General features: G+C 45.5%; 1 long non-coding RNA gene across 1 annotated transcript in view; it reads left to right on the top strand.

The window, feature by feature from the left end:
• LOC130361834 (uncharacterized) overlaps positions 1-22,336 on the top strand; it is a 70,151-nt gene that overhangs the window by 43,360 nt on the left and 4,455 nt on the right. The window contains exon 2 of the long non-coding RNA XR_008891168.1: positions 8,596-8,739. This is a non-coding gene — a long non-coding RNA (uncharacterized LOC130361834). The remainder of the gene's footprint in view (positions 1-8,595; positions 8,740-22,336) is intronic.

Genomic DNA, 22,336 nt, shown 5'->3' with positions numbered 1-22,336 from the left:
GTTATTATTTACACCGATCACAAGAACCTCTCCTATCTCCAGTCTGCCCAACGGCTGAATCCTCGCCAGGCCAGGTGGTCTCTGTTCTTTGCCCGATTTAATTTTGAAATTCACTTTCGGCCTGCCGATAAGAACATTAGGGCCGATGCTCTCTCTCGTTCCTCGGATGCCTCGGAAGTTGAACTCTCTCCGCAACACATCATTCCTCCTGACTGCCTGATCTCCACTTCTCCAGCCTCCATCAGGCAAACTCCTCCAGGAAAGACCTTCGTCTCTCCACGCCAACGCCTCGGAATCCTCAAATGGGGTCACTCCTCCCATCTCGCAGGTCATACAGGCATCAAGAAATCTGTGCAACTCATCTCTCGCTTCTATTGGTGGCCGACTCTGGAGACGGATGTCGTGGACTTTGTGCGAGCCTGCACTGTCTGTGCTCGGGATAAGACTCCTCGCCAGAAGCCCGCTGGTTTTCTTCATCCTCTGCCTGTCCCCGAACAGCCTTGGTCTCTGATTGGTATGGATTTTATTACAGACCTACCCCCATCCCGTGGCAACACTGTTGTTTGGGTGGTCGTTGATCGATTCTCCAAGATGGCACATTTCATCCCTCTTCCTGGTCTTCCTTCAGCGCCTCAGTTGGCTAAACAATTTTTTGTACACATTTTTCGTCTTCACGGGTTGCCCACACAAATAGTCTCGGATAGAGGCGTCCAATTCGTGTCAAAATTCTGGAGGGCTCTCTGTAAACAACTCAAGATTAAATTAAATTTTTCTTCTGCATATCATCCTCAATCCAATGGACAAGTAGAAAGAATTAACCAGGTCTTGGGTGATTATTTACGACATTTTGTTTCCTCCCGCCAGGATGATTGGGCAGATCTTCTACCATGGGCCGAATTCTCGTATAACTTTAGAGTTTCTGAATCTTCCTCCAAATCCCCATTTTTCGCGGTGTACGGCCGTCACCCTCTTCCCCCCCTCCCTACTCCCTTGCCCTCTGGTTTGCCCGCGGTAGATGAAGTGACTCGTGATCTTTCCACCATATGGAAAGAGACCCAAGTTTCTCTTTTACAGGCTTCATCTCGCATGAAAAAGTTTGCCGATAAGAAAAGAAGAGCTCCCCCCATTTTTGCTCCCGGAGACAAGGTATGGCTCTCCGCTAAATATGTCCGCTTTCGTGTCCCCAGTTACAAACTGGGTCCACGCTATCTTGGTCCCTTCAAAGTCTTGTGCCAAATTAATCCTGTCTCTTACAAACTTCTTCTTCCTCCTTCTCTCCGTATTCCTAATGCCTTTCATGTCTCTCTTCTTAAACCACTCATCATCAACCGTTTCTCTCCCAAATTAGTTTCTCCCACTCCTGTCTCCGGTTCTTCTGACGTCTTCTCAGTGAAAGAGATACTGGCCTCCAAGACGGTCAGAGGAAAAAAGTTCTTTTTGGTGGATTGGGAGGGCTGTGGACCTGAAGAGAGATCCTGGGAACCTGAGGACAACATCCTAGACAAAAGTCTGCTCCTCAGGTTCTCAGGCTCTAAGAAGAGGGGGAGACCCAAGGGGGGGGGTACTGTTACGCCGAGCGCTCCGGGTCCCCGCTCCTCCCCGGAGCGCTCGCTTCTCTCTCGCTACCGCAGCGCTCCGGGCAGCTCCACTGACCCGGTGCGCTGCGATACCGTCTCCAGCCGGGATGCGATTCGCGATGCGGGTAGCGCCCGCTCGCGATGCGCATCCCGGCTCCCGTACCTGACTCGCTCTCCGTCTGTCCTGTCCCGGCGCGCGCGGCCCCGCTCCCTAGGGCGCGCGCGCGCCGGGTCTCTGCGATTTAAAGGGCCACTGCGCCGCTGATTGGCGCAGTGGTTCCAATTAGTGTGTTCACCTGTGCACTCCCTATTTATACCTCACTTCCCCTTCACTCCCTCGCCGGATCTTGTTGCCATTGTGCCAGTGAAAGCGTTTCCTTGTGTGTTCCTAGCCTGTGTTCCAGACCTCCTGCCGTTGCCCCCGACTACGATCCTTGCTGCCTGCCCCGACCTTCTGCTACGTCCGACCTTGCTTCTGTCTACTCCCTTGTACCGCGCCTATCTTCAGCAGTCAGAGAGGTTGAGCCGTTGCTAGCGGATACGACCTGGTCACTACCGCCGCAGCAAGACCATCCCGCTTTGCGGCGGGCTCTGGTGAAAACCAGTAGTGACTTAGAACCGATCCACTAGCACGGTCCACGCCAATCCCTCTCTGGCACAGAGGATCCACTACCTGCCAGCCGGCATCGTGACCAGCGTCTATCCTCCATATCATTTATTTACCAAATTACGGTAAGTTATACAGTTATTTTTATCATTTTTATCATATTTTATCAAATTTTAGCACACTTATTTATACAGATAATCATGTGTATTTATTCACTTATTTATTTACTACATGTATTAAGTGTGTCTTTCATCCACACTATGTATCTATCACATTCAGTTATACATTATATTTATGAATTCTTGCACCATAGACTTCATTTTTATTAGGGATGTCCCGATACCGATACTAGTATCGGTACTGGGGCCGATACCAGATATTTGCATGGTATCGGGGACTCGTCTAATGTCCCCGATACCAAATCCGATACCTGGGGGAGTGCTCCTCTCTGCCGCCCTATTCTGCCGTCCGCATCACTGCCGCTGCCCCGTTCTGCCGTCCGCATCATGGCATCTTATGGAGGAGCATGTGACACACACCTCACTACATTGCGCCCAGTGTAACGCTACAGAGGAAGCAGAGTGACGTGTATGTCACATACTCCTCCATAAGATGCCATGATGCGGACAGCAGAACGGGGCAGCGGCAGTGATGAGTACGGGGCTGCAGAGCGGTGACACCGGACAGGTGCAAGTGAGAAACTACAAAGGGGGCCCTGCTGGCTACAAGGGAGAGGCCTGCTATCTACAAAGGGTGGGAGTTTCTGCTATCTACAAGGGGTGGGGGTGTCTGCTATCTACAAGGGGGGTCCTGCTATCTACAAAGGGGATCCTGCTGGCTACAAGGGGGGCCTGCTATCTACAAGGGGAGTCCTGCTATCTACAAGGGGGGTCCTGCTGGCTACAAGGGGGTCCTGCTATCTACAAGGGGAGGCCTGCTATCTACAAGGGGGAGGCCTGCTATCTACAAGGGGGAGGCCTGCTATCTACAAGGGGGGTCTGCTGGCTACAATGGGGGGGGCTGCGGTCTACAGGGGGGCTGCTACTAATGTCTGCATCTATCTATACTCCCTATTATTATAGGCAATCTTACAGCAGAGTCACCTGCACTAACTTGAATTTATGTAGATAGTGCAGGTGACCTGGTTTCTATCGCTGCTCACCATGTGATCATCAGCACAATCGCTCCGGAGACATCAGTTTCGGCGCCAATGCAAATTCCCTGTTTTGCTTAAAGGGGTATTCCGGGCAAAAACATTTTATCCCCTATCCAAAGGATAGGGGATAAGATGTCTGATCGTGGGGGCCCCGCTGCTGAGACCTCCGCGATCTCCCTGCAGCACCCGCATTCTATACGGGTGCTGAATCTCCAGTTTCGGAAACCTCCGGGTATTCGGGACTGGGGACGTGATGTCACGCCACGCCCCCTCCATTCATGTCTATGGGAGGGGGCGTGAGGGCCATCACGCCCCCTCCCATAGACATGAATGGAGGGGGCATGGCGTGACGTCACATCCCCAGTTTCGGAAACCCAGAGGTTTCCGAGACTGGAGATTCAGCACCCGCATAGAATGTTTTTGCCCGGAATACCCCTTTAATGGAGAAGAGAGAAATCTTGCCTCATACTACAGCAGCCGCCTCCATTGCACACAACAAGGAACCCACATATCATATGGTAAGCAGCGCCAGAAACCGTGTCACCTTGGTGTCAGATTCCCTTTAAAATAAAAGCACTCATACTTGGTATCGGCGAGTACAAGAAATAAAGTATCGGTACTCATACTTGGTCTTGAAAAATGGTATCGGGACATCCCTAATTTTTATCCTAAATAACAAAAACATATCCTCTCCTCCATACCCATTCTACACAGAGTATATACCATCACGAATGATCCATCATCTTATTCATTCTATTTATTTATTATTCTTATTTTTTTTCACCCAAACATATTACATTCATTTAATCATATATATATTTCCTAAGACTACCTTACAGGAAGATTACATATTACATATTTCTTTATTTCATCTTTACTTCTCTCCTTCACTTTCAATGTCCCAACTTTCCCTATCTCCCTTTCTTCTAAATCTGGAATCTACTCCATGTTTTTTCCATATTCCTTTAGGTATCCCAATCCACAGACTTTGGTCCGACTTTTGGGACCAACTGAACTAGTATAAATTCTTGTCAAACACAAATCTGAACCATTATGACTACTGAAGAAGGACTGAGAAGTCCAAAACGCATTTAGTCTGCACACCTGACTACACACAGACAAAGCCTGTACAAGGAGACCATTTTCAACATTTTGGGCACGAAGAACCATCCGTGTTTTCCCAAACCAAAAGGAGATCAGCATCATCACAGTGTGGCGCAGAGCCACACGCCCCCACATCTATAGTGCATCAACAGCCCACTGCCTGGGACAGATCGTGGTCCTGCCAGAGACCTTGTCCACAGCTGAAGCTGCAATGCCAACGGGAATACAGTTACAGACATCAGACAGAAGGGTAAGAGGTACGCTGTACAGCTTATATCACATACCTTCCTACTGCTGTATTCAGGACTAAACAGTGCAGCACACTTGTGTAACCAAGGGATCATTGCTGCACTATTTGCCCTATGCACGCCGCAGACTGCACCCTTTCCCCGTAGCCTGGCAAACACATGCTACTAGACATACTAGCGCAGGATCGCATGCAGCTTCTAGCTAAGGGGATCTTTGCGCATGTGCGCTGCGTTTACTTAAGGACTCTGCGACCTAGAACAATCTACCTTAGTTTGATACAGACTTTGCTGCTAACCTTTAGCCAATATACTGTGTATTCTATGTTTGATATTAATACATAAATTGTTGTTTAATAACGGAGAAGCAAAGCACTATGGCCCAGCTCTGTCCCCACAGTGTATACCAAACCTTTTAACAGAACAGAATAAACACTTCCTTTTACCTGATTTTTCTTATTCCCTTTTTCCATTTCTCTTTTTTTCCACTCACACTTACCACTACCCCATCTATTAACTCTGGTATCATCCTCGGTCACGTATCTATGTATAACTAATCAAACCACACACCACGAACATTTTGCAAAATTTTATATAACATCATCTTACATTGCAACACCCCATCAACAACCAGTTTTACACATTTTATTTATTGTATATCTTATTTGGGTGGTCTGGGGATCACACCCTGATTGGAGTATCTTGGTCACAAGTATACAGTCAGCACACATCAACCAATTTCTGATATCCATATAAAACACAAGTTAAGTTGATTTTGATTTACCATTACTATATACCATGATGGAGAAACCTACATAGACATGCATTCAAACACAGTATTAAAATCAAAATTTACCTAAATAGATTCAAATTGATATGGCTTCTCGTTGAATATTTGGAGAGAATAAAGAGAAAAATTTTTACTTTTCACTTATTGGGCTCCTTTCTTCCCCCACACCAGTCTTCTTAAATACATCAATAAAGGGAATCCATACAGAAGTGAGGATTAATTTGGGGTTTACACGGCCTATAAAAGTCTATAGAAAGGGGAGGACAGTGAAAGAAAGACACTGCTGGGCTTACTGTCACATCCAGTGCTGGATTCAAAGCTTACACTGCTCAGTACTGCTCTGCAATGTCTTCCATGCTGCTGATACTTTTTGGGCTTGCTACAGGAAGGTAGAGATGTAGCATTTCTTCTTATCTGTGTGAAAAGATCTTAGGAACTAATCTCTATCCAATTTGAAGTAGAGCTCAGTGAATGCTGACTTTTAAAGAATTGCTGTTACTTAAAACAAAAACTTTTGATATATAAACAGTTTTGATCAGTTGGGGTCTTAGTGCTGTAACCCATATGGTGCTTATATGTAGCCAGGAGAAACTCATGTCAGTGTGCTTCACTCCCTTCACTCATTACACGTCTATGGAGCCTGCCTGCCAATGAGAGGGTTTGAGCACCCAGTATATCTACAGATTGATGGGGGTCTCTGCACTGAGACCCTGACCAATCAAAATATTTAAAATGTCTGCGCAACATGTCAAAAGTTTTTTTTTTAAATGACAGTAGTGCCTTAAGGTTCCCCCAATGTTGGTGGGTTCGACAAACTCTCTAATGTGAATGGGGACCTCCCGACAATAATGACATTGGGAAGAGAAAAGTTGGGCTTAAACTGCCTGACTTTTGTTTTCCAGGAGATAAGCTGCCACCAGTTGAGTCCAACAGTGGTTTACATGCACTCTCCCCATTTACAATACATGAGCATTCGGTACAACTTAACGTGTATGGAGGGAACATAAGAGATGTCTGTCAAACAAATGAATAGCCTTTAGAGATTAAGCCTAGTGAGGGGTAAAACTGGTAAAAAATTCCATATGCAAGTAATATAAAGGTCAAAAATAGTGCTGCCCCTTATGTACCCTTTAGCTTATCCTGAAAAGTCATTTGAAATGACAAGTACACTACCCAGCCACAAAGAGAACCGAAACCATAGGAATTTATCTAACGGCAGACAATACTTGATTTTCCATAGAAACCTGTGGGATATAGAAATAACAAAAATGATTTAATTAACCTCTCCTATTAATTGTTCTGTCACCAGATGCCACCACTCACTTTTGGTCTCATATATGTACCAGCCCTTAGTGACTAGTCATAAAACATGACATGGCTATGTCTTCCAATGGCTGCTGCATGACTATTTCACCAAATAAAACTTCACAGTGGTCTACAGCCTTGGAAAAACAAGATACTGTGACATTACAGTACATTATGAATTGACGGTTATATAAAGTAATAATTTTGGGTTTTACAGATTCCCAGAAGGGCAAAACCTAAAAAACCCTAGAACTCTTTTATACAAGTAAGGCTAAAATTCCAAGTGTCATAACGTGTAACTTACTGATCTCCTTCATGCTCAACAAAGCCTTTGAGCATGAATGGAATCAGTCTTTGCTTAGGTCCTAAACCTTCCATAATAAATGTAACCACGCTCACTATAATCCTTGCAGAAGAAGCAACATGTGTCTGCTTAATCTCGAAAAATCACTTTGTTTATGAAAGTCTAATTTTGTTACATCTTTCAGCTGTCCTTGGATTATCTCAACATGGCTTTTTCTGTGGGTAGACTCAAAATAAAATCTGGCTTTTCATATATATCAATGACTATTTTCCTGTATTTATTATACTACCTAATACAAGAAGGTCAAATGCATTGACTTGAAAATCGGTAGATTACTTCTTATGTTTTGTCTTCTCTGACGCTTCCATGTCTGACGGAAAGAACACCTGCTTATTACTTTAGTTCTATTGTTATAATGTGGTTTTTCTGATCTGTAATACAGTAGAAAATACAATGATTATAATGAATGTTTTCACTTTCTGGCAGATTAACTCAGCGATTAAATATAATCCAGTTTATTCATGAAGTAGACATATGCACACAGATCTTCTTACTAAAGCTGGTCACCTTACTTATCATCTTGTTCTTAACAGATACATCTAAAATTTCAACTGCATTTTTAACTGCCCCTCTTTGTAGACCCCTTCTTATCTTTCATAGGAGGCTTATCATGCTCCATACAATGGTTCTGTTGAGAAGTTTCCCAGGTGTTGTGGTTTTCTCCAGGATGGAACTATTGCTTTGTGCTGCAAATTAAAGCGGTACTCCGCCCCTAGACATCTTATCCCCTATCCAGAGAATAGGGGAGAAGATGTCTGATCTCGGGGGTCCCGCAGCTAGGACCCCTGCCATCTCTGTGTTCCTTTAGAATGCTGGGTGTGGGCATTGGAGGTTGTGACATCATGGCCACACCCCTTGTGATGTCACACCATGCCCCCTCAATGCAAGTCTATGGGAGGGGGCGTGGCAGCTGCCACTCCCCCTCCTATAGACTTGTATTTAGGGGGCATGGCGTGACGTCACGAGGGGCGTGGCTGTGATGTCACGACCCCCACCTTCCGCTCCAAGTGTTCGGAATAAAAATGTTCCAAAAGCTGGGGCAGCAGAGTACCCCTTTAAGACGTAATATTACATTTATTTACACAAGGCTCCACTCTCTGAAACAATGAAGTCGAGCTGCAGTCACAGTAACCAGGCTTAATGTTTCCCTATGGAAGAAAAAACTTGCACGAGAATTCTGATCTTATACTTTTGGGGCCTCAATGTTTATGTGTCAGTAGAAGTCACATACATTGTGTAAAATAGCCATTGCAGCTGTTTTTCAGGCTGGAGGGTAAAAAGATAGGAATACCCCTTTAAGGGCAGACGTATTTGTGGCCTTAAAGGGATATTCCCATATAAAGAAACTAATAAAAAAGTTTCTAGCATTCCAGTGAAGGTGTTTTATCCTAGTGTTCTATATTCTGACTTTAGCCCCATCTTGTTTCTTTGACTTTATTTCTGCCAGGTACCTTGTACAACATTTGCTTCTCCTCCCACGACAGTGGTTCTGAAGTCCAACTGCCATTACCTCCACACACTGTCATGGTGATCCAGAGACTTTATAAGGTTTTTGAACCTCATGAACATGTTTCCTTCCGAGCATGCTAAGGTAGCTTTCACCATCTCGCTATTATATAGTAAACCTCTTTCTTGGCCCAATCCTCTCTGGGAATGTGGTGACCCTAAAATTGCTAATCTACTAATTGCTAAGACTACTTTCTGGCTACTTTTTTCCCTGTCTTTAATGAACCAGGTCATTATCATTTACATAATCTTTTCTGGTCCACCTTTGTCAAGATGCTCAGATTGTGCAGCAGTATCACAGCACTATGCTGTGCAGTTCCTTACCTTTGTCACAAAACTGGCAGAAAGTGCAGGTGACACTGATAAAAACAAAACTTACCTAACCATGATCCATCGATCATGATCGTTCAGCTGTTATCTGACCTAACCGGGGACATCATTGTTTTCCTACCGTGCTCCAAGCCTGTTACCGAATTAAAAAAGATAATAGCCGAACAGGACCACGGATTGGAGATAAGTAAGTATTGTTTTAATTGGTGTCACCTGTAATACCTGCCTGTACCAAAAGGTTTGTGTTGATGACACTGATGACAGCTTCCCTTTAAGCACCCAGACCACGAGCGCCAACTTTGAAATACATGACATTATTTATGTAATTGTCTCCAAATGCCATAAAACTCGCATAGGTTTAGTAGGACCTTAAAATTATCTATTCCAGTGATTCTTACCTGGTGGACAAACCACATTTCTGTCTGTAAATTTGTGGGTTTTGGCTCTGTGGGCAACTTCATACACTTAGTCCTAGTTGTCCAGCATCGACTCCCTACATTTTGTCTGGAGAACCCATTGCTAGTGGCATCTGTTAGTGCTCAAGCACTCCATTAGCCTATCCACTATTCTATTGTTCCTTTGAGTTTACAAGCGGGAATAATACCAACTATGGACCTCATTCACTAAGCTGAAACCAGTTTTTGTCCGGTTATTTTGGCGCAGAGTGTCTGCGACATGTGTGCGCCAGTCTGCGACCAGTGTGCGAAAGTGTGCGCCGGAAAAATCCGACAAACCTGACATTGCACTGTGAAAAGCCAAATGGAGGTGTGGTCTGTCACAAAGGGGGGCGTGGTCAGCCCAATAGGTGCGTGGTTTCACAACCTGACAGATTTACTGTTGAATTCACAGAAAATCCTGTGGATAGATGGCTGGAAATTTCCACCTAGAAAAAGCTGGTCAGAAAATGTTCCCGACTTTTCCCAATAGTAAATAGAGAGGAAGCCTGCAAGTCTGAAACAACATTTCCCTCTAGTGAAAACCAGACACTGTTAGTAAATAAGATCCAATGTGTTGTCTATGTGCTGTGGTGGCTATGGGAATTGTAGCGGGCTGGAATGATGAGATAAGTAGTCCCTAATGTGTCTGGCTAAGTGGTATCAACCCAATTTTCCTCTGTAAACCCTAAAATATCTTTTTCCACTGTAAAGCTGTTCCCGCACACAAATCCCTGGATTCCTGAAGCCAGGGTTCTGTGAAACAATTTGAACTTTACTAAACTTCAGATGCAATCCAGTACAATACAAAACTTGACTATAGCTTAAAAAGCACAGCTTGAAGCAGTATAACTTCAGGAGAAGAAGAATCTTGTCCTTGTCGCTTTTTACTGAATGCTTCTTACACAGATTACGCAGATGATTTTGAGGAAATAAACCTTTGGTGTTTTGGCACGTGTTTGTAAATATGTCTGATCAGGGTCAGCCCAAGACATTGTGCTGCTTGAGTCCAGGAGTGAAATGCTGCACCCCCCTCCACCAGTATGCCCGTGGGTACTTCAGTCCCCGCCGCGCGCTGGGCGGGGACCGGGATGACTGCTGATATTTATCAGCAGGCATCCCGTGCCAATGACCAGGGGGGTCCTGAGACCCCACCATGTCGGCGATCACCGCAAATCGCCAGTGAATTCACACCGGCGATTTGCAGCGATTCCGGGTCATACAGGTCTCCGGTGACCTGGAAAATAAGGGGGATCGGGGTTTCCCAAGACACCCCCGATCCCCCTGAAGGGATAGGAGTGAGGTGGCAGGGGTGCCACCCCTCCTACCCCTGCTATTGGTTGGTCATAAGTGACCGATCAATAGCAGATAGGGGCGGGGGGGGATAAAGTTTGGTTCCCCCGTTCTGCCCACCCACAGTAGTCCGGGCAGAACCGATGGTGACCGGTGCTGGAGGTCCACTTACCCATCGGCGATTGGCGGCGGGCGGCAGTGGATGGCAATGCGGCTCCCTGGTGCGGCGATCCTACGGAAGCAGGTGAATAGTTGCCTAGCAACATCTTGAGGGCTACAGTTTTGAGACCCCTATACAGTGGTCTCTAAACTGTAGCCCTCCAGATGTTGGAAAACTACAACTTCTAGCATGATGGGATTTGCAGTTTTGCAACAGCTGTAGAGCTACAGTTTGGAGATCACTGTGCAGTGGTCTCTAAACTCTGGCCCTCTAAATCTTGCGAAACTACAATTTCCAGCATGCCGACACAGCAATTTGCTGTCTGGGATGCTGAGATTTGTAGTTTTGCAACTTCTGGAGGGCCACAGTTTGGAGATCACTGTGCAGTGGTCTCTAAACTCTGGCCCTCCAGTTGTTGAATAACTACATCTCCCAGCATGCCCTTCGGCGATCAGTACATGCTGGGAGTTATAGTTTTGCAACAGCTGAAGGCACACTGGTTGGAAAATACTGAGTTAGGTAACATGGGCGGGTTTACAGCGAGTTTCCTGCTTCAAGTTTGAACTGCTACATGTTTTCCGCCGCAGCGCAAACTCCTAGCGGGAAACTCACAGTACACCCCCGCCAGTGTGAATGTACCCTAAAAACACTACACTAACACAAAATAAAGGGTGAAACACTACATATACGCCCCTTTACACTGTCCCCCCCCCCCCCAATAAAAATGAAAACGTATCGTATGGCAGTGTTTCCAAAACGGAGCCTCCAGCTGTTGCAAGACAACAATTCCCAGCATTTCCGGACAGCCACTGATGGTCCAGGCATGCTGGGAGTTTAGCAACAGCTGGAGGCACCCTGTTTGGGAATTACTGGCGTAGAATCCCCCTATGTCCACCCCTATGCAAACCGAATTTAGTCCTCAAATGCTCACGGCACTCTCTCACTTCAGAGCCCTGTCGTATTTCAAGGAAACAGTTTAGGGCCACATATGGGGTATTTCCGTACTCCGGAGCAATTATTTTACAAATTTTGGGGGCTTCTTCTCCTTTTACCCCCTTATGAAAAGGAAAAGTTGGGGTCTACATCAGCCTGTTAGTGTAAAAAATATTTAAAAATTACACTGACATGCTGGTGTTGTTGCCCCATACTTTTTATTTTCACAAGAGGTAAAAGGAAAAAAAGACTCCCAAAATTTGTAACGCAATTTCTCCTGAGTACGGAAATACCCCATATGTGGGCCTAAAATGCTCTGCCGGCGCACAACAAGGCTCAGGAGTGAGAGCGCACTATGTACATTTGAGGCCTAAATTGGTGATTTGCACAGGGGTGGCTGATTTTACAGCGGTTCAGACATAAACGGAAAAAATACCACGTGTGACCCCATTTTGGAAACTAGACCTCTCATGGAACATAACAAGGGGTATAGTGAGCCTTAACACCCCACAGGTGTTTGATGAATTTTCGTTAAAGTTGGATGGGAACATTTTCATAAGGGAAAATAGGAAAAAAGCCCCCCAAAATGTGTAACCTTATTTCTAAGAACATACCCCATATGTGGATGTAAAGTGCTCTTCTGGCGAACTACAATGCTCAGAAGAGAAGGAGCGCCATTGGGCTTCTGGAGAGAAAATTTGGAATTGAAGGCCATGTGTGTTTACAAAGCCCCCATAGTGCCAGAACAATGGACCCCCCCCCCCCACATGTGACCCCATTTTGGAAACTACACCCCCCACGTAATGTAATGGGCGTTTACAAAGCCCCCGTAGTCCAAGAACAGTGGACCCCCCCCCCACATGTGACCCCATTTTGGAAATTACACCCCTCACAGAATTTAATAAGGGGTGCAGTGAGCATTTACAGGTGTCTGACAGATTTTTGGAACAGTGGTCCGTGAAAATGAAAAATTAAATTTTTCATTTGCACAGCCCACTGTTCCAAAGATCTGTTAAACGTCAGTGGGGTGTAACTGCTCACTGCACCCCTTATTAAATTCTGTGAGGGGTGTAATTTCCAAAATGGGATCACATGTGGGGGGGGGGGTCCACTGTCCTGGGACCATGGGGGCTTTGAAAACGCACATGGCCCCTGACTTCCGTTCCAAACAAATTCTCTCCCCAAAAGCTCAATAGCGCTCCTCCTCTTCTGAGCATTGTAGTGCGCCAGCAGAGCACTTTACATCCACATATGGGGTATTTCCATACTCAGAAGAAATGGGGTTACACATTTTGGGGGGCACTTTCTCCTACTACCCCTTGTAAAAATGTAAAATTTGGGGAAAACCCACCATTTTAGTGAAGAAAAAAATGTTTTTTTCATTTACACATCTGATTTTAACAAAAAGTCGTCAAACACCTGTAGGGTGTTAAGGCTCACTGGACCCCTTGTTACGTTCCTTGAGGAGTGTAGCATCCAAAATAGTAGGCCATGTTTTCTTTTTTTTTTTTCTGTTCTGGCACCTTCCTAAATGCGACATTCCCCCCAAAAACCATTTCAGCAAAATTTGCTTTCCAAAAGCCAAATGTGACTCCTTCCCTTCTGAGCCCTCTACTATGCCCGTTGAACACTTCACATACACATATGAGGTATTTCCTTACTCGAGAGAAATTGGGGTACAAATGAAGATTTAGAATTTTCTCCTTCACCTGAATTTTCTCCTTTGCTGCTATTCCTGTGAAACACCTAAAGGGATAACAAACTTTCTGAATGTCATTTTGAATACTTTGAGGGGTGGAGGTTCTACAATGGGGTCATTTGTGGGGTATTTCTAATATGAAGGTCCTTCAAATCCACTTCAAAACTGAACTGGTCCCTGAAAAATTGGAAAATTGCTGCTGAACTTTGAAGCCCTCTGATGTCTTCCAAAAGTAAAAACATGTCAACTTTATGATGCCAACATAAAGTAGACATATTGTATATGACGAAAGTTTGCCACTAACATAAACTAGAACATGTCACGAAAAAACTATCTTGGAATCAGAATGAAAAGTAAAAACATCCCAGAATTATTAATGCTTAAAGTGACAGTGGTCAGATGTGCAAAAAACGCTCTGGTCCTTAAGGTGATATTGGGCTTGGTCCTTAACCTTTTCCAACTATATGACGTATGCATACGTCATGAGCGGGCTCCCACTATAGAACGCGGGGTCACGCGCTGACCCCGCGTCATATAGCGCCGGTCCCGGCGGCTATCAATGAAATTGCGGCGTCCCGAACAGCTTGCTGAACAGCTGGAGGATCCCTACCTGCCTCCTCGCTGTCCGTTGGCCGAATGACTGCTCCGTGCCTGAGATCCAGGCAGGAGCAGTCGAGCAGCGATAACACTGATCAATATCCGGCTATTGCCAGGCAGTGATCTGTGTAGAAGATCAGTGTGTGCAGTGTTATAGCCCCTTATCGGAGCTAAAAAAGTGAAAATAAAGTGTTAATAAAGATCATTTAACCCCTTCCATAATTAAAGTCAGAATCACTCCCCCTTTTCCCAATAAAAAAAATAAAACAGTGTAAATAAAAATAAAAATAAACACATGTGGTATCGCCATGTGCGTAAATGTCCGAACTATAAAAATAATAGTAATTAAACCGCGCGGTCTATGGCGAACACGTAAAAAAATTCCAAAGTCCAAAATAGCATATTTGTGGTCACTTAATAAAAAGCGATCAAAAGGTCTGATCAATACAAAAATGATACCAATAAAAACTACAGATCACGGTGCAAAAAATGAGCCCTCATACTTCCACATATGTGGAAAAATAAAAACGTTATAGGGGTCAGAAAAGGACATTTTTAAACATATACATTTTCCTGCATGTAGTTATGATTTTTTCCAGAAGTACGACAAAATCAAACCTCTGTAAGTAGGGTATCATTTTATCCATAAGGTCCTACAGAATAAAGAGAAGGTGGAATTTTTACCGGAAAATGCACTGCGTAGAAACGGAAGCCCCCAAAAGTTACAAAATGGCATTTTTTCTTCAGTTTTGTCGCACAATGATTTTTTTTCCCATTTCACTTTGAATTTTTGGGTAAAATGACTAATGTCACTGCAAAGTAGAATTGGTAGCACAAAAAATAAGCCATAATATGGATTTTTAGGTGCAAAATGTAAAATGTTATGATTTTTAGAAGGTGATGAGGAAAAAACGAAAATGCAAAAGCGGAAAATACCCTGCGTCATTAAAGGAAAACCCCGGAATAGGAAAATTATCCTCCATACTGCCCGCAGTAAAAAAAATCAAACAGCTACAAACCTTCCTTCGCTCCCCCGATGCCTCCGGTAACCATCTTCCTGGTTGCTGGTGGTCGGCGAGTCATACTGCACTCAGCCAATCCCTGGCCGCAGTGAAGTCTTGACTCGGCCGGCGATAGGCTGAGCGGCAGTGTGAGAACGCTTCAAGACACACAATTCTTCACTACACCGGCACCTGCTGCCGGGGCCGAAAACGTCACACTGCCGCTCAGCCTATCGCCGGCCGAGTCGGGACTTCACTGCAGCCGGTGATTGGCTGAGCGCAGTATGACTCGCCAACCACCGGCAAACGGGAAGAGGATCGCGGCGGAGGCCGGAGCCAGATACCGGAGGCACCGGGGGAGTGAAGGAAGGTATGTACCTATTTATTTTTTTACTGCCGGCAGTATGGACGATAATTTTCCTATTCCAGAGTTGTCCTTTATGGGGTTAAGGGGTTAAAGGGGTATCCCCTTGAAAAACTTTTTTTTTTAAAGGGTACCTCTCATCGAAAAAACTTTTGATATATTATAGATTAATGTATGCAGAATAACTTTACAATTGCATGTTATTAAAAAATATACTTCTTTCTATTTAATTTTCCACTTTGAAGAAATGACCACTAGGGGTCTCCCTACCAGTCCTGGCAGCAAGCATTTCAGACTCATGCTGGAGTCCTAAACACTACAAGCTGCCAGTCTGCTTTGTTCACAAAGGAGAACACTCAGAGCTGCCAGCCTGCTTTGTTCACAGCCTGTTTGGCTGTGAACAAAGCAGGCTGGCAGCTCTGAGTGTTTAGGACTCCAGCATGAGTCAGAAATGCTTGCTGACAGGACTGATCGGGAAAAATACAATAGATAGAAGCATATTTTTCATTAACATGCTATTGGAAAGTTATTCAACATTCATTAATCTAAAATATATCAAAAGTTTATTTGATGAGAGGTACCATTTAAATGAACTGGTGCCAGAAAGTTAAACAGATTTGTAAATTACTTCTATTAAAAAAATCTTAATCCTTCCTGTACTTTTTATGGGCTTTATACTACAGAAGAAATGCTATACTTTTTGAATTTCTCTGATGTCAGGACCACAGTGCTCTCTGCTGACCTCTGCTGTTCATTTTAGGAACTGTCCAGAGCAGGAGAAAATCCCCATAGCTAACATATGCTGCTCTGGACAGTTCCTAAAATGGACAGCAGAAGTCAGCAGAGAGCACTGTGGTCATGACATCAGAGAAATCCAAAAATAAAAGCATTTCCTCTGTAGTATACAGCCCATAAAATGTATTGGAAGGATTAAGATTTTTGAATAGAAGTAATTTACTTTCTGGCACAGGTTGATTTAAAAAAAAAAAAAAAGTTTTCCACGGGAGTACCCCTATTATATGGAAGGTAAATCCAATAGCAGAAAAAAAAATTAATTGCACTCACCGCTCCAGTAGTGACATAAAGCTGGTTTAATTAAACTTCAGCAGACAAGGCGCATGGTACTGTACAGAGACGAGACGGGGCTCTTACAAGTGAATGGGTGACAGCTGTTGCGCGTGCGCACAGGCACACTTCCTCAGACCCTATCCTCTGACACACCGGCATCACCTTAAGAAATCTAACGGGATAACGTGCATCAGAGGAGGTGATAACAAAAGTAAGTGCAAATTAAAAACAAGCAAAAACTTTAAAATATGCAACCTTCATACAAAAACGATGTAATCCAGCCTTTCATTCAATCCAAGGTTACCATGGGCCTTAGATTTAATAATCCATTTTGATACCCGCTGTATCATTAACTCATTTGATTCCATGAAAGGCTAGATCACCGAGAGAATCATGATGATATTCTTTAACATGCTGAATAAATCTCTTTTTGTGACTTGATTGAGTAAAGATATTCCCTAAACCATGTGCGTATGGACAGGGCCGGTTTTAGACAAAGTGTGGCCCTGGGCAAACCTAAAAAGGGGGCCCCAAATTTTTTAATATTCTACCAAAAATATAGGCGCATTTAATGTTGAAACCGATCAGCTGTTTTGCGGAGCTGCCGCAGCTGTTTCGACACTGTGAATGGGGCCGTAAACAAATGGCCCCATTCACTGTGTAGTGCCCGTGCTGAATTACTGCAGCTCTGCTCCCATTCACTGTATACAGAGCAGAGCTGCAGTAACTCAGCACGGCCACTACACAGTGAATGGGGCCATTTGTTTCCGGCCCCATTCACAGCGTTGATACAGCTGCGGCAGCTCCGCAGAACAGCTTTTCGGTTTCAGCACCCCACCAATCAGATATTGATGGCCTATCCTGGCGATAGGCCATTAATATATGGAACTGGAACTACTATCAGGGGTAATAAAAACATTTTATTACATGTATCAGGGTGCGTTCACATGCTGGTAACTAGCAGCGGGTTTCCTGCTGTGGGAAATCTACTGCGTGTTACACTACCTTTCATTTTGTGGTAGCCCTTGGGGGGTGTATAGTAGTGGGGATGTTGTATCGGTATATGAGGGGTTAATGTTAACCCTATAATTCGTGACGCCAGGCTGAGGGCTAGTATGCTAAGGTAATTCTCCGGCCTATCGCCGCCCTTCACAGTAACGATAGGTGCATGAAATGACTGAAGGTCCACAAGGAGATTTAACTTGAACTTGAACAACTTTACTTAAGTGCTTACGGTACATCCAAGGCACAGTAACAGTCTAATATAACAGTCCTTATATTGCTCAGTAACTGACAGTTGTTGCGGACCTTGAGGTATTTAGAAAGTCTCTGAATTTAGGGTAGATATTGCAGATCTGTCCGGATTTAGGGGTTAGATTAGGTCCGGTGATGCTGCAGAGTGTCTGGGGATTGATACACTCTCGATTTAGCATTAATCAGCTTGAGAAGGGGTTATAGGCTTACTAGCCGGTATCACAGAGGGGCAATAGGGCTTGAGCACCATCTTCAAATTAGGAGCAACCCATGACCCTTTCGTTGGTACCTCAGGAACTGGCAAACTCTCACTGCTCCGAGAGGGCCTTGGTACATCAGTAGGTACCCCAGAGCTGGACAAACTCTCACTGCTCCGAGAGGGTCTAGGTACCGACTTGGGTGGCCGCAACTTTGGCCTGTTTTCTTCACCCTGTGCAGAACTTGACTCTCGACGGTATGAAGAAGATGAAGAACTTGACTCTTTACTGTACATAGAAGATGGTGGATTTGACTCTTTAGGCTCCTCCTCCTTGGGTATGCTGGTGGAGGCTTTAGGAGCAGACCTTGTCGGCCTCAAGTTGAAGGGATCGGACTTCCAATCCGTTGACGGGAAATATTTGAAAGGAAGCTGTAATGGGGCTGTTGGTCTGGTGACCGCTGCAGCCCATTCTCCATGAAGGCTCTGGACGGGGGTGTACTCCACAATTTCACCCACCTCCAAGGTGTAGAATTTCTTATGGATATATGGCCTTTGCACTGCTTGCCGGTTTACGAGGATGGTCTGCCCAGTGTGGCAGTCAAGGAGTGTCCCATAACCTCTGACCTTGTCGAACTTGGCCACAGTTGCTCTTCTTCTTTCTAATGGCTCCTCCCCTTCTCGGGGGTGATCCCATTTACGGATGTACAATGCCTCCATTTCTTTGGTATTTTCTTGATACCGTACTCTTTCTTCATAAGGCAAATGCACGTGCTTGGGAGCATAGAGTTCTTTGTATCGGGCCTTTAGCTTTTCCATCAATTCGGCCAGCTCGGCTTCTTGACGGGCCCTTTCCCTTTCTTGAGTTGGGATTGGTGGGAGTGGCTTCCCAGGTAATGGTTGAAGTACTCTGTGCATGTACTCGATCAGCTCCGGCTCATCTCCGAACACCCATTGTGGCAACTTTGGTGAGAACGGTCGTGCACTTGGCAAGCTTGATAGAGGAATGACCTCAGGGCTGGAGGAGGAAGAATAGGCCGCCTCTGGCGGGGTACTCCCAGCAGACTCCTCCGACAGGATTTCGGCCCACGAGCCCCAGGTTCTGGTCAATCTCACCGGTGACGCACCCTGCACTGTTCGCTGGAGGTGTCTCTGGCCAATCGTCGTCATCATCAGGCAGTGGGGGAAGATTGCAGGCCCCCTCTTCGTCTAATGACAACCGCTGCAGATGGTCAGCCAGCTCTTGAAAAAGTTGGGCTGCGACTGCCACAACTTTCCGTGTTTCCGGCGCCATTTTGCCAACTTGACCACGTGGAACGCTGCTCTCCGCCATGTCTGTACTCTCTGCCTCTCTCTGCAGACTGAAGAGGTTGCTCTGCATGATGTCTTTTATAGTGGGCTTCTCCAAAATGGCGCTGGGCAGGAAGGACGCTATCATTGCGCAGTTTACACATTTCAACTGTAGACAAATCTTCGCCTCCCCCCTTACTTTTCTCTTGGCCCCCTTGCATGATGCCCCACAAGCACTGTTCCTGTACACAGCAACACGGTTTGCAAAACATGAATAAAATTCGCTTTCTGGGGGGGAGTACACTTTCACTAATGGCGACTGTAGTAGGCACACACCCTTATCCTGTTCATGCAACGCCAAAAAGGCTTTGTGGTTGCCCTTGGGGGGGTGTATAGTAGTGGGGATGTTGTATCGGTATATGAGGGGTTAATGTTAACCCTATAGTTCGTGACGCCAGGCTGGGGTCTAGTATGCTGAGGTAATTCTCCGGCCTTTTGCCGCCCTTCCCAGTAACGATAGGTGCATGAAATGACTGAAGGTCCACAAGGAGATTTAACTTGAACTTGAACAACTTTACTTAAGTGCTTGCGATACATCCAAGGCACAGTAACAGTCTAATATAACAGTCCTTATATTGCTCAGTGACTGACAGTTGTTGCAGACCTTGAGGTATTTAGAAGGTCTCTGAATTTAGGGTAGAAATTGCAGATCCGTCCGGATTTAGGGGTTAGATTAGGTCCGGTGATGCTGCAGAGTGTCTGGGGATTGATACACTCTCGATTTAGCATTAATCAGCCGTCGCCGCAAGGCTCAGGCCTAACTCACTGCAAGAATAGCTGCGCAGATCCTTCTCGGTTGACAGCCCAGGAACAAGAGAGAGAATAATGGCCGCCGCTCCCTTATATGGGCAGGGGTGGGTGAATCTGATTGGTCCGAATACCTGTCATTCGCTCGTGCACAGAATGATGGGATTGCATACGTCATAGGGACCTCCACAGGTCCTCAAGCAGAAATACCATAGAGTTCACCTAGTCATGTGACCCGCAGGTCCTGGTACGCTACGCGCAGGTAATTAACTATTCATTTACATTTATATAACTATATTTACATAAACCTTGCATAAGTTACTGGTTTACTAGATGGAATAGAGGTGACAAGGGGTAGACTATACAACATGGACCCCTACGTCCTAGGGACTCTGGCTATGGGGACCCATACACATAAAGGGACCGCATAGGATGCGGTACGGGACACCACAATTTCAATAGGTCTGCAGTCAGTCTGCAATAGTGGCAGATTTGCAGACTGCTGGCAGACCCGTTGAAATGAATGGTAGCGTAACTCCCAGCGGATTTCCCACAGCAGGAAACCTGCTGCTAGTTACCAGCATGTGAATGCACCCTTACATCCAAGGTGACCAGTCTGCGTCCCTCCAGCTATTGCAAGACTACAACTCCCAGCATGCCCAGACAGCCAAGGACTGTTTGGACATGCTGGTAATTGTAGTTTTGCAAACAGCTGGAGGGACACAGATTGGACACCTAGGTTATAGTGTGTCTATGTATTAGTGTATGTATTGTAATGTTTTTTTTACTGTAACACTTACCCTGTAATGTCCCTGAACTGACTCTGGCTGCCACTGGCTTCCTGGTACTGCTGGACCCCCAGCCTGACCTTGCTCTACTGACTGCTCTTAAGACGCTCCTTGAGGCTGCACTGCATCTGCTTTACACCACTAAGTCTTTGCTGTGGTGACAGGACGCACGCAGCTCAGGGAACATCATAATCTGGAAGAGGAGGGGCCTTGCTGGCTGTCGCTGAGCTAGAACATCGGCAGACTCAGCAGACAGCAGAGCAATTAAGAACTGACAGGGGAGGGGAGAGAGAGGACGGGGCGGGGTATCTGCCCCCTGCTCTTGTTGTTTCTGTACTGCACAGTGAATAGAAGGAGCGGCTTTTGCCTCTGCCTCCTATCACTGCTGCTGTGCTTGCCCATCCGCCCAGTAGCTATCAATGAGGACCGTCGGAGGCGGCGTGACACTGTCAGGACTCCTGACAGTGTCACGCCGCCTCCGCTGCTCGTCCTCATTGAGCGGACTCCATCTTCCAAAGGGCCCCTGTCACAGTGACTGGAGCCCTTTGGAAGATGAAGTCCGCTCCTGACGCCGGGCCCCTTTGGAGATGGGGGCCCCAGGCAATTGCCTAGGTTGCCCCGCCCTAACGCCGGCCCTGCGTATGGATCTCTTGGTGCTCCCTATATAAAAACATATAATATGGAAGGGGTTAATTAAAAAAAAATGTAAACCTTTATACAACATTTTTTTTTTACACTTTATTTGTCCCTAAGAGGCAGCTGCAGCCGCATGCCGGTTATTAGCGGCGGACCCCAGCTACTGAAAACACTGGGCTCGAGTCATGAGCATGCTCCATACACCCTGAGTGGCACCATGACAGACTAGGTTCGCAATGGGTCACGATGGAAGGGGTGCAAAGTGCCGCCCCTGTGAAGGTGCCGCCTGGGTCCAATGTACACACCAGAACCCATTGAAAGGCCGGCCCTGTGTCTGATGCAGTTGTACAACAAAATACAAAGTAGGGATGCTGATACAAGGCTACCCTATATACAGTCATGGCTGTAAATGTTTGCACCCCTGAAATTTTTCAACAAAATGTTGTATTTCTCACAGAAAAGGATTGCAGTAACAGATGTTTTTTTTGCTATACACACATTTATTCCCTTTGTGTGTATTGGAACTAAACCAAAAAAGGGAGGGAAAAAAGCAAATTGGACATAATGTCACATCAAACTCCAAAAATCGGCTGGACAAAATTATTGGCACCCTTAATTTAATATTTGGTTGCACACCCTTTGGAAAAAATAACTGAAATCAGTTGCTCCCTATAACCATCAATAAGCTTCTTACACCACTCAGCCGGAATGTTGGATCACTCTGCCTTTGCAAACTGCTCCAGGTCTCTCTTATTGGAAGGGCCTTTCCCCAACAGCAATTTTAAGATCTCTCCACAGGTGTTCAATGGGATTTAGATCTGGACTCATTGCT

This window comes from Hyla sarda, chromosome 3 (genome assembly GCF_029499605.1).
Source record: "Hyla sarda isolate aHylSar1 chromosome 3, aHylSar1.hap1, whole genome shotgun sequence".
In the NCBI taxonomy this organism is placed as follows: Eukaryota; Metazoa; Chordata; class Amphibia; order Anura; family Hylidae; genus Hyla; species Hyla sarda.
The sequence above is the reverse complement of the archived record's forward strand: the minus strand, read 5'-3'. Positions and strand labels throughout refer to the sequence as shown.